This window comes from Oncorhynchus keta, chromosome 35 (assembly GCF_023373465.1).
Source record: "Oncorhynchus keta strain PuntledgeMale-10-30-2019 chromosome 35, Oket_V2, whole genome shotgun sequence".
Classification (NCBI taxonomy): Eukaryota; Metazoa; Chordata; class Actinopteri; order Salmoniformes; family Salmonidae; genus Oncorhynchus; species Oncorhynchus keta.
The window spans coordinates 49,186,799-49,200,995 of NC_068455.1; positions in this window are offsets into that span (position 1 = coordinate 49,186,799).

Here is a 14,197-nt window from a genome sequence, read left to right on the forward strand (position 1 = left end):
TGATTGGTTTTTTCTCATCGCTGGGCGGATTTTTAGAACTGATTCGTCAACATCTGGGGTCCAAATGCAACAATAAACAAACAATAAGATGGTGTGATGCTGACCTTGCTTAAATGTTGGTTCGCTTTGAGTTCCAAGAGTTGAAACAATGGATGACTGCATGTACCATGAAACCTTGTCAGAGATGACTTCAAGGCAATTTCAAAGTGTGAAGTCGGGCCAAAGAAAATTTTGAAATTCAAAAGTTATTCAGAAGGTAGTTGTTTACTTTATCTTAAAACTTTGAGGGTTATGCAAACAGTTCCTTTTATTACCCGCTGCTCTATTGAAGTAATATCAGTAACCCCAACTCGCACAGCTTTTCTCAATAGACTAGAACTGTCTAATCTACTTCCCAGATCTTAATCTGTGTTTACTTGCTCCTCTGTGCGAGTGAATATGAACCAGGCCAGCATGTGTACTACTAACAATTCCAAGTGTCTCCAACACTAACTCAAAGTGACTCTTGATAATATGGAAGCCATACTAATGCATCATACTATGTACCTGACCCTGTGACATGGGTGAGACACAAATCCACTCCTGAAACCAAACGAGACCTGGCTGCTACCACGGAGATTATGTAGATCTAACATATTGGCCTTCCCTAGCACCCAAGACTGTGTTAAGTCATTGACAATAAATGTGCGTGGCACAGGTATTTAAAGCTTGATTTGATATTGTACATCGCTGTACATTTGTGATGATGATGTGTTCGTAAATCCATTTGGCCCTTGGGAGATTTTAGCACTTGGTTTACGAGGCCCTTTTTTGTAGGAAGGAGGTGGAGGGAGGTGGGTGGTGCTAGTTGGCCTAATGAGTTTGGTGCTAGGCTCTGTTGTTGCCCAAATGACAGATGTGTTGCTCACAGGCTGTTCTAGGCAGTGACGTAGGTCTGGACACTGGTGTGTATGTGAAGGTGTTCTAAATACACTGAACAAAAATATAAACGCAACATGCAACAATTTTACTGAGTTACAGTACATGAGGAATTCAGTCAGTTAAAATAAATAAATTAGGCCCTAATCTATGGATTTCATATGCCTGGGAATAGAGATATGCATCTGTTGGTCACAGATATCTTTTTTTTAAAAGCTAGGGGCGTGGATCAGAAAACCAGTCAGTATCTGCTGTGACCACCATTTGCCTCATGCAGCGCAACACATCTCCTTCACATAGAGTTGATCAGGCGGTTGATTTTGGCCTATGGAATGTTGTCCCACTCCTCTTCAATGGCTGTGTAAAATCGCTGGATTTTAGCGGGAACTGGAACATGCTGTTGTATGCGTCAATCCAGAGCATCCAAAACATGCTCAATGGGTGACCTGTCTGGTGAGTATGCAGGCCATGGAAGAACTGGGACATTTTCAGCTTCCAGCAATTGTTTACAGATCCTTGCGACACGGGGCCATGCATTATCATGCTGAAACATAAGGTAATGGTGGCGGATGAATGGCACGACAATGGGCCTCAGGATCTCGTCACAATATCTCTAGTGCATTCAAAATGCCATTGATGAAATGCAATTGTGTCCTTACAGTTTGTGCAGGACTACTTCGGTTGTGCAAACCCGGGTTGGACGCACTGCCAAATTCTCTAAAATGAAGTTGGAGGCAGCTTATGGTAGAGATATTAACATTACATTCTCTTGCAACAGCTATGGTGGATATTCCTGCAGCCAGCAAGCCAATTGCACGCTCCCTCAAAACTTGAGACATCTGTGGAATTGTGTTGTGTGACAAAACTGCACATTTTAGAGTGGCCTTTCGTTGTCCCCAGCACAATGTGCACCTGTGTCACGATCATGCTGTTTAATCAGATATATGATATGGCACACCTGTCAGGTGTGATGGATTATCTTGGCAAAGGAGATATACTCACTAACAGGGATGTCAACAAATTAGTGCACACAATTTGAGAAAAATAAGCCTTTTGTGCCTATTATTTATTTATTTCAGCTCATGAAACATGGGACCAACACTTTACATGTTGCGTTTATATTTTTGTATAGGGTAAATTATTCGGACAGTTTAGTGAAACCGTAAGGTCCTCATCCTGTGCCTAGGTACTGTAAGCCTGAGTACTATTGTAGAGGAACTGACTGTAGAGGGTCCTGCTTTAGTGGGACCTGGTTTATAGGGATCTAGCTTAGAGAGACCTGTCTTAGAGGGACCTGGCTAATAGGTGCCAGACACACCGAGAAATCTGACGGCCGCTAGGTACTTGTAAAATTGGAATGCTCGGCGGTGGTCGACAACTTGACTTTGAGCCAATCATAGAGCACAAAGCTCCATGTGGGGGGTTGATAGGAGTAACAAGAAAAGGAAGAAAAAAAATAGGGCACTTTTCCCAGTGTAATCTTTCCTCTTTTCTTCATAATTGTTCCAACTAAAACAACAAAGCTGCATACATATTTTTTTCTAGAGCAAGTCTTTACATATTTTACATCTAGCTGAGGAGTTTTGTTGCTTGAAGAAGGATTTGTTGGGGGTTTAATCATGTGCACTAGCTCATTAGTTAGCTAGCTAACATTAGCTTAGCTAACTGAGCTAGGCAGTCACACAATAAATACACACAGGTAGTCACACAATAAATACACACAACAATAAATGCTTTACCAGTGTCAGGCGGTGGGTGAATCAGGTGCAGGAGAGCAGAGATGAGTGTACAAGGTATTAAATTCCACGACATCACCAGTATACAGACAATACTCAAGTTGTGGAGAAATACCAGTCACTCGAAAATAACGGGCGTAAATACATAACCCGGAAAACATAACCAGCCGATAAGTTTTGACATGAACAATCAATAAACACGCACACTAACATGTGGGAAAAAGAGGGTTAAATCATGAACATGTGGGGAATTGGGGAATTGAAACCAGGTGTGTAGAAAACAAAGACAAAACAAATGGAAAATGAAAAGTGGATCGGAGATGGTGATGGCTAGAAAACCGGTGACGTCGACCGCCGAACACCGCCGAACAAGGAGAGGGACCGACAACCAGGCTGTCTAATACCGCCAGTGCAAGTTCGCTTGCTAGCTAACGTTAGCTTAACGATTAGCATCACCATTTTCCAGCCAGCTGCCTCTAATTGGGAATCATACAAAAACACCAACATAGAAAAACCAAACTAAAACCCCACATAGAAAATATAAACTAGACCAAACCCCTACTCACGCCCTGACCTACTCTACCATAGAAAATAAAGGCTTTCTATGGTCAGGACACAGACTCAAATCTCTGGCCATTTTAATAAATGGACTTACTAATAAAGGTATCACTAGTCATCTTAAATAACGTAACTTTAATAATGTTTACATATCCTACATTACTCATCTCATATGTATATACTGTTGTATACCATCTACTCCATCTTGCCAATGCCTATTTTCAATGGCTAGTACTGTTTTGAGATAGTCTGTATAAATCACTCCCGTGCACCACTGTTTTGGTTCAGAGCAGTTAGAAAGCACTAATTAAACCGCTGCTTTTTAAAATGAAAAGGCACCTGCAAAAGAAAATGTTTCATCTATTTTGATGTGCTGTTGTTACAGTTGTATTGTTGTTTCATGTTGATGCACTCAGGGTGTTGTGACAGTTTATTTGAGCAGCTGTTACGGTTTTCTTCCCTCGAAGGAGAGTCGGACCAAAATGCAGCGTGGTTAGTTTGATACATTAATAGATGAAAAAAACAAGACAAAAAAAGAACGTGAAAACCTAATACAGCCTATCTGGTGAACAAACACAGAGACAGGAACAATCACCCACGAAATACTCAAATAATATGGCTGCCTAAATATGGTTCCCAATCAGAGACAACGATAATCACCTGACTCTGATTGAGAACCGCCTCAGGCAGCCATAGACTATGCTAGACACCCCACAAAACCCCACGACAAAAACGCACCACAAAAACCCATGTCACACCGTGGCCTGACCAAATAAATGAAGACAAACATACTATACTTCGACCAGGGTGTGACAGCAGCGTGCACCACAAGCAAATTCATTGTCATTTCACATTGCCTGTAAGAACCATGATGAGCACAAGCACGTCGGATTAGGCTTCGCTGTACCGCAGCCTCTGACTCTGAGTAACACAGAAAACATGTTCGGTAACTCTTGGGCTGTCAATGAGTAGCTCCCATGTAGATACTGAGAAATAATCAGTCGGCCTTATATTACATAATTCAATATTTTAAATACTTTTTCTCCCCAAACTGTTTACAGGAATTTGACATATTTCCCATATTTCCCAATATCAATGTTAAATCACAGAGTAAAAATGTTTTCATTCAGTTACAATAGGAACAGTCATCAAGAGGTGACATTAAAACTGGCCACTAGGGGCAACAGTGAGCGCTGTTACCTTCAAGTAGGCGTTTAGTTTTGCATTGTGGACAGGGATGGTGGATGGGTGTAAGCATCTGCGTCTGGTTCTAAAGGTTGCATGTTTGAATACAACGATATAAAGTTGTTTTGGATATTTTTCTGTTAAGCCTATCCAACCCTTGACCCTTACCTTAACCATTCTTAGTTAAGATTGAGTTAATGCATAAACTTGTCCCTGTAACGATATAGAGAAGTAACCAAATAATTATAAATTTGAAGTTTCCAACAACTTCAAAATTAGACATTCGAGAAACGTGGATGAACATCTAATTCTGACATGAGACTGTGAGAGCTTGTTGCTTTCTATTGGCTCACAGAGACCCCACTGCCAAGACTTTGAGTGCATCGGTACAAGAAGCACGCTAAATTACACTCATGATTAGGCCTTTACCTCATCTTATTCATTCAGGGCTGGCACTAACAAAAAGAGAGAAACCCAATTCCCTACCTCAAACTTTGTACTGAAAATGGCTACCCAATGGTAATGTTGGCACATTTCACAAAAGGAGCTGAGCCTGAAATCAGTCTCTCCTCATTTGATTCCCAGTTTTAAATAAGCACTGGCTTTAAGTGCTTTTACAGGGCAGAATTAACAAATGCGTACTCTGCCTAACAATATTAAGTCAGGTCACCCCACATATGATGTGACAAGGTGAAATGAGGAGGGTTCAAACTGTCTTACCATGGGAGGGTCTCAGATTTCCCTTTGTACTCTTCACCAGTACAGTAGCTAGGGCTTTGGTCGGTGCGTGCGTGCGTGTGTGTACGTGTGCATGCATGAATGTGTAGAATGAATGTGTGTGTGTGCATACGTGTGTTTACTTGCGCATGTGTGTCAGTGTTGCGGGCCAGGATACCTAGTGTTTTCAATCCTGGGCCATACCTCCACGCAAATACAAAAGGTATTTCTGCATGTGACCACAAAACCTTGGTGTGCATACTTCAGGTTGTTCACTTAACAGAGGAGGACAGACTAAAGTCCTCCACTGGAGACTATAATTATAGCTTTCTTCTAGGCCATGTACCACAAGTGGAATGAACGAAGCTAGACCCGATCTTAATCTGGTGACGACAGTTGGCCACATTACGACTTGTGACATAAACATGAGAGGGGGCTTAAAATATTACCCCAACGGGGTTGTTGTTTATTTTGTTTCTTCTGCTGTTGTCTAGGCCCTAGGCCTCACCACCGCATTCTGTTTAGAGGTCGGAATTAGGACCGTCAGTACAGTTAATTGCAGCTGACACAATGCATGAATCATTTGCTTTCGTCAGCAGAAAAAACAGAAGCACTATAGTTTACAGTGTTGAAATAAGAGAGTAACAACCTGGAAAGTATCTGGAAACAACTTGGAAACAAGACAGAAATGATCAGGTAAGTACGTGGTAATAACCAGTTAACAGTTAGTATTTAGCTGCTTATTAGTGATATAAAAGGGAGATTCATTTCCTGATTGTTATGTAGAAACAATTATGTGTTACTGAAGAACTATCAATAACAGAGGCTAATAAGCAGAAGTTATGTAGTTAGTATTTTAAGGCCAATTCACCTCGACATCTATGCTTATTAAGAATTTACTTGGTACTTTCACAGTAATGTTAGAGAAGCTACATCATACTTATACTGAATGTGGTCTAACTTCAAAACGTACCTTTTGTGTCTTTGCTCGTAGCTGGGTAGGTACTTTTTTGTTGCCGTCTTGTTTCCCTGATGTTTACTATGACTTTCTGGTCGTTAGCCAGTTATTTTAGTACTGTAATTTAGTACTGTTTCACCATACTTTCAGCAAAAATCACCATACTTTCAGCAAAAATCAGTTCCACTGTTACCATGTAATTTACCATTACTTTCTTTATAGTTTCACCATAGTTCCTGTGTACCTTACTGTTCCTTTATTTACTGTTTCAAAGACAGATTAACGGAACAGTATACTTACAGTTCATTATTTCCATAACCAGCCTATAGTTTTATATAACACAAAGAACATCAATAATATACTATTTGTCACGCCCTGGTCGAAGTATTTTGTGTTTATCTTCATGTATTTGGTCAGGCCAGGGTGTGACATGGGTTTTTGTATGTGGTGTGTATGTAGTGGGATTGTAGCTTAGTGGGGTGTTCTAGGTAAGTCTATGGCTGTCTGAAGTGGTTCTCAATCAGAGGCAGGTGTTTATCGTTGTCTCTGATTGGGAACCATATTTAGGCAGCCATATTCTTTGGTTGTGTTGTGGGTGATTGTCCTTAGTGTCCTTGTAACTGTCTAGTGTTAGTTTGCACCAGTTTAGGCTGTTTCGGTTTTTGTTACGTTTATTGTTTTGTAGTGTTTGTGTTTAGTGTGTTTTCTTCATTAAACATGAATCGTAATCTACACGCTGCGTTTTGGTCCGACTCTCCTTCACCACACCTAGAAAACCGTTACACTATTAGCAATTCACACTTGAATGAAAGGATTGTCAATATTTATTTTGCTTCTTGTAACATACAACAATCATCGCTCATCATAGCTAGAAAATAAGATAACATTTACTATAAACAGACCTTATCTTCAGAAGCAATAGTAGCTAGCTCGCTAGTCTAACTAATAATACTAACGTAGTTATCTAACCTGATGGCTTCAGTTGATAGTTACTGGACGGCCCCAATTCAGCCAAAGCGATCCACACATTGATATTTACATTTACTTGCATCAATGCTGTGAGGCCCAAACATGAGGTAAGAGCATTATCCATTTCTTCAGTACCTTGCTACAACAAACCCTAGCAAATATTTAGTCAGATGATGTTGAACCAGATCCTCGTGACTCACGTAAGGAAGATGCTTGTCCAACAATGGCTTCGCAGGCAGGGCACTTGGGTTTGTAGCTAGTCAACGCCTGTCTCGCTTGTCTCGCATTGTAGCTAGTCCTTGTCAATCTTTACTAATGACCTGCCACTGGCACTGAGTAAAGCCTGTGTGTCTATGTATGCTGGTGACTCAACACCATACACATCAGCTACCACAGCAAGTGAAATCACTGCAGCACTTAACCAAGAGATGCAGTCAGTTTCAGAATGGGTGGCAAAGATATAAGCTGGTCCTAAATATTTCAAACTAAAAGCATTTTATGTGGGACAATTCATTCACCAAACCCCAAATGTCAACTCAATCTTGTTGTGAATAAGGCTTGGTGTAACCCTGGATTGAACTGTCATGGTCAAAACATATTAATGCAACTGTAGCTAAAATGGAGAGAGGTCTGCCCATAATAATGCACCGCTCTGCTTTCTTGACATCTCTATCAACAAAACGAGTACTACATGCCCTGGTTTTGTCTGGTTTTGTCGCACCTGGACTACTGTCCAGTCATGTGGTCAAGTGCCACAAAAACTGACAGACAAATTACAATTGGCCCAGAACAGAACAGCATGGCTGGCCCTTAGATGTACACGGACAGCCAGCATTGATAATGTGCATGTCAAGCTCTTCTGGCTCAGGTTGGAGAAGAGATTGACTCCATCAATGCTTGTCTTTGTGAGAGGTATTGACAAGTTGAAATCAGGAGCTGTCTGTTTAAGCAAGTAGTGCACAGCTCAGACACCCATACATACCCTAGAAGACACGCCACCAGAGGTCTCTTTACAGTCCCCAAGTCCAGAACAGACTACTGGAAACGCACAGTACTACATAGAGCCATGACTACACTGAACTCTATTCCACATGATGTACCTCAGTCAAGCAGTAATATCAGATTAAAAAACACCTTAAGGAACAGCTCGGACTGTGAAGAGACACACAGGCACACACACAGCATTCACAAACGCATGCTAACACATGCACTCGACACACACATACATTTTAATAGTTATTTTGCTGTATTATTGATTTTGTATTGTATGCTAGAGTACTGTGTAATAGTGTGTTTTGTGAATTGTTTTATTGTATGTAATTGGATCCCAGGAAGAGCAGATGCTGCCTTGACAGCAGCTTATGGGGCTCAGGACTAAAATACACCAAAAAAATACTGTCAGCTAAATGTTTTGAAATTTCAAATGCTATATATACAGTACCCCTTGATTATGGCTTATACTGGAGCAGAGTAACTGTGTTATGATATCAAAACTAGAACAATGAACTACGACTGGGGAAGTCTAATGGGAGCCTTATAAAACAAATTATATTTCTGGCCACCACTAATGTAAACAACTCGGAAAGAATTAAGACAGTTTCCCTAAGCGATTTCCCTCAAACAACCTTAGTTTTGAGTTACAGCAGCACAATGACAAAATGCAGCGGAAAGGCAAGGGGTCGAATGGGCAAAATTAAAGGGTAAAATAATACATTTGTCCTCAAGTTCTTTTGAGGGGCTATATGCTGTCTGTGACCAACTGAGTGGCCTTGTGGCTAGTGTCCACCCTGAGATTGGAAGGTTGGATGTTTGATCCCCGTCTGAGTTAACCAAAGACTGTAAAAATAGGGCCCAATGTGTCTCTGCATTGTAGTCTCTGCGTGCATACATTAAGGACATGGCGTTCCAGCTCGCACAAGCCAAGGCTCATGAAAGGCCACTTATTACTTTACTGAGGGGCTGTCTAGACACTCATGCCCCCAGTTCCTGCTGTTATTGGGTAGTGGGTACTGACTTGTTTGGCCCCCATGGTCCACCAGGACAGGATGGTACTCCTGGTAAACTTTCAATATGTGGTTATGTGGTAGCCTAGTGGTTAGAGCGTTGGACTAGTAACCGGAAGGTTGCGAGTTCAAACCCCCGAGCTGACAAGGTACAATCTGTCGTTCTGCCCCTGAACAGGCAGTTAACCCACTGTTCCCAGGCTGTCATTGAAAATAAGAATATGTTCTTCACTTGCCTGGTTAAATAAAGGTAAAATAAAAAAAATAAAAAAATTAACTGTATACATATTTCAATCCCAGCCAACTGACATTGCTGATGCTGATGATAAATCATATAGTGAATATCAAAAAACTTTTTTAGATAAGCTTGAATAGTGACATATTTATTGAAACTGTTTTTACCCCTATTTGTAAAAAAAAAAATATTGGTTGACTGTCCTTAGTACAACTGTCTTACCCCATTATATAACTCCAAATGACACAATTTAACTCATTTTTAATGTTTTTGTTGTCATATACAGTGCATTCAGAAAGTATTCAGACCCATTGACTTTTTCCACATTTTGTTACGTTACAGCTTTCTTCTAAAAATGGATTTGATATTTTTTAAATCCTCATCAATCTACACACAATACCCAATAATGACCGGGGACACCGTGGAGAGAGGTGGACCGGGCAGGCACCGTGTTATGCCGTGAGGCGCACGGTGTCCCCGGTGTGCAGGCATAACCCGGTCTATAGCAGGTATAGCCCGGTCCATAGCCCGGTTATATTGTTGTATCATCTTTAAAATGAACAAAACAAAACAAACATTCAGATAGGATGATGGGGACCATTTCAGTGAAAAACATAAGAGGGCAACATTTATCATGAAGTGTCCCAGGTGTCCCAAACAAATAGCCCAAATATACCCAAGTGGCCAAATTGGTGAAGTTATACATTTTGAATGGAATAACTATATACAAAATACCAAAATGGTATTCTACCACAGCCCCCCACGAAAAAATTTTGGGAGAAAAAACATGAAAAAATATATATATAACACTTTCACTATTTGGAAGACCCTCAGTCCTCTACACAATATTGTGCTGCTGATGCCAGGTGCCATAGCAGTCTCTTTCTGCTGTAAAGCAGAGGGTCACCAAGCATGTGGTGCAGGTGATGGGGGACTTTTTGCAAAGAACACAGCGACGCCTCCATGCTGTGCTCTTTTGGTCCTGAGACACATCCATGCCTGCAGAAATACATTTGGGCAGATGAACAGCACTTGTGGCAGGAGCAGAAGGGACAGAGGTAGAGGGGCCAGAACGTGATGCTGTGGTGCTGTAGCCAGCAAGCTCCTTGATGAGCAGCTCTCTGAAGGCTAGCTGTGAGATGGGGGGCTTTCCACAGCTCTTAGCCATTTCCTTGTGTAGAATGAATGCATTCACCACAGCAATGTCGATGAAATGATAGAAGCAGGTCTTGTACCATTTCATCGTCTTATGGAGAACATTGTAATAGCCTATCAGCGCATTTGACAGGTCCACACCTCCCATGCTCTAGTTGTAGTCCTTTATTGCAGTTGGAATGGAGATACATTCTTGCGGTCCATGCCCCAGTAGCGCTGAGACAACAGGTGTCCGGATGGAGAAACCAGCTTCAGTGGGGGATGGACACATTGGCACTGGGGGCTCCCATTCGGAGTCAGTGTCACTGTGAAAGAAAATGTTCAGTTAGAATAGTTTCACATATGAGCCCTGTATCAACAGGTATAATAAACAGATATATATAGAGTACAGGGAACATAAGGTTGAATATATTATGACAGACCAGCTAGATCTACTGTCTATTCTATATTATGACATTTCCGCTAGAACTACGGTCTCTATTATAGTATGACAGACCAGCTGTATCTACAGTCTCCATTTCACTTTGGCCATTGTTGTGGGCCTGCCCTCCCCTCAACAGCCTCAAATAGGCTATTTCATGAGGCCATTCTCCCTCTAATCCACAATCTGTATATATACACACACAAACATAGGCTATTGGTCTTAAACATACATACAAACATACCCCCACCCACAATGTATAGCCAACGTGTACTTTACACATTTCATTAAATTTGTATATATTGCTACTAAAAAATGTTTTTAAATCACAAATAATATTTTATATTATTAATTTCAAACAACAGCATTAGCATGAGAAGAATTTACCATTCAAAAAATATTGCTCCATTTGGGAATCAAAGCTATGCTAGCTAAATTAATCGTCCTCCAACAATCTCTGTCTCACTTTCCCGATCAATTTCTTCTAAAATGTTGTGTATATCTGTATATCTACACTTACATTTAGCTTTCCCTGAATTAGTCACCAGACTGATTGATATATAAACAGCTGAAGATGCGCTTTACCAAAAAAGTGCTGTGCGTAACATACGCTCCTTCCAGTATGAATCTTCAATGGCGAATGCCCCTCTTTACGCCGGAGTTTACTACATGGGTTGGTCTTCCAACATATAAACATTACATATTGCCGTTTACCTCAGCTCATTGGCTATCTGCCCAGCTAGATTTCAAGACGATCAGTGGTCATTGGGTTAAAATACAATCAATCCACGAAACAGTGGAGCACAATATCATTGGTGCACAATGATGTCATTACTTGTTGTCTTCAAATCGGTTTCTTTCAGTCAATACGTCCCGCGAAATGACCCATCATGTTTTCAATTAAACCAAACATGACTGGAAAAGTCCCGTTTAGTGTGTGTATTTACATCGAATGTGTCGTCGAAAATTGAATGAGACGGAATTCACGACACAAGCGGTTCACAAAATGGATTTGATCAAACAAAAGACCATCCATTGTGTAACAATGAGCATTGGGAATGCAAACAGAGGAATATCGTCAAACGTAAACTATTTATTTTATTGCAATTTGTGATTTTGTTACGCCTGTGCTGGTTGAAATAGTTGTTTTTTATGGGGCTCTATCCTCAGATAATCGCATCGTATTCTTTCGCAGTAAATCCTTTTCTAAATCAGACAACGCAGTTGGATTAGCAAGATTCTAGGCTTTCGAAACATGTGAGACACTTGTATTTTCATGAATGGTTAATATGACTATTTATGTAGCGATCACCGTATGTTGTCGAATTTAATCCTGCTAGCGGGTTCGGTGCGCAGAGAGGTTAAAGCTTGGTCACAAATGGGTCTTCCAAATGGACATTGACCCCAAGCATACTTCCAAAGTTGTGGCTAAAATGGCTTAAACACTTTAAAGGCAATACTACCACATACTAATTGAGTGTATGTAAACTTCTGATCCACTGGGAATGTGATGAAAGAAATTAAAGCTGAAATAAATCATTCTATGCACTATTATTCTGACATTTCACATTCTTAAAACCTCTCTAGGCTAGGGGGCGGAATTTTCACGTCCGGGTGAAAAGTGTGCCCAAAGTAAACTTCCTGCTACTCAGGCCCAGAAGCTAGGATATTTAGATTTAAATAGAAAACACTCTGAAGTTTCTAAAACTGTTTGAATGATGTCTGTGAGTATAACATAACTTATTTGGCAGGCGAAACCCCGAGGACAAACCATCCAGGGAAAACAATTGGATTGTTATAGGGATCTAGATTTCTAATGCAATTGCTTGCAGTTCCTATCGCTTCCACTGGATGTCAACAGTCTTTAGAAATTTGTTGATGTTTTTTGTTTGGGTACTGAAGAAGTAGGGCAGTTCAGAATGAGGGTCGAGTGAAGTGTACTGTTTGTTAGAGGCGCGTGACATAAAAGCACTCTCCACTTTGTCTTCATCCGGTATTGAACGTAATTTATCCCGTCTTAAATTTGATTGATTATTTAAGTTAAAAAATACCTAAAGTTGTGTTAGGAAAGTTCTTTGAAATATTTGGACAAAGATTACAGTTAATTTATTAGATATTTTGTAGTCGAGCTGGAACCAGTGTTTTTCTGGATCAAACGTGACATTTTGGATATATAACGACGGAATTAATCGAACAAAAGGACCATTTGTGATATTTATGGGACATATTGGAGTGTCAACATAAGAAGCTCTTCTAAGGTAATGCATGAATTATATCGTTATTTCTGAGTTTTGTGTCGCGTCTGGCGGGATGAAATATGATTGTCTGTGTTTGTTTGATGGGGTGCTGTCCTCAGATAATCGCATGGTTTGCTTTCGCCGTAAAGCCATTTTGAAATCTGACACCGTGGCTGGATTAACAAGACGTCAAGCTTTATTTTTTGTGTATTTGTATTTTTTATTTGTGTGCGTGTGTATTTTCAGAATGTTAAATATTTACAATTCTGTATTTTGAATTTGGCGCCCTTCACTTTCACTGGATGTTGGTCAGGTGAGACGGTAGCGTCCCATCTAGCTTAGAGAAGTTAAAATAAAGTGGTGATTCTAACTGACCTAAAACAGGGAATCATTACTAGGATTAAATGTCAGGATTTGTGAAAAACTGAGTTTAAATGTATTTGGCTAAGGTGTATGTTAACTTCTGTCTTCAACTGTTTATGTTACATGGGAGACTATGACTGTGACGATGGTCTGGTGGTACCCATCGTAATCAGCCTCTGACTCCATATCTTTCTGCCCATCCATTTTTTTCAGTCTGCAGAGCCTTGTGCAGCCGTTCTGTGATGTTGGATTGTGGAAGGGTTAGTGTAAGCTAGTCTTTCTGCACAACTCAACCTTGTTCGTCTTTAAAACTTCTTATGGCTGGGGGTGCAGTATTGAGTAGCTTGGATGAATACGTTCCCCAAAGTAAACGGCCTGCTCCTCAGTCTCAGTTGCTAATATATGCATATTATTATTGGTATTGGATAAAAACACTCTAAAGTTTCTAAAACTGTTTGAATGATGTCTGTGAGTATAACATAACTCATATGGCAGGCAAAATCCTGAGGAGAAATCTAAACAGGAAGTGAGAAATCTGAGCTTGGTATGTATTCACTACAGTTCCCAATGAAATCCCATTGAGATATTAATGATGTTGCACTTCCTAGGGGTTCCACTAGATGTCAACCATCTATAGAAATTTGAATGAGACTACTGTGTTGTGGGACTGAATGAGAGCAAAATCTATCAGGTGACTGGCAGTCAGCCATTTTCTGATCACGCGCATTCCTCATGGTATCCA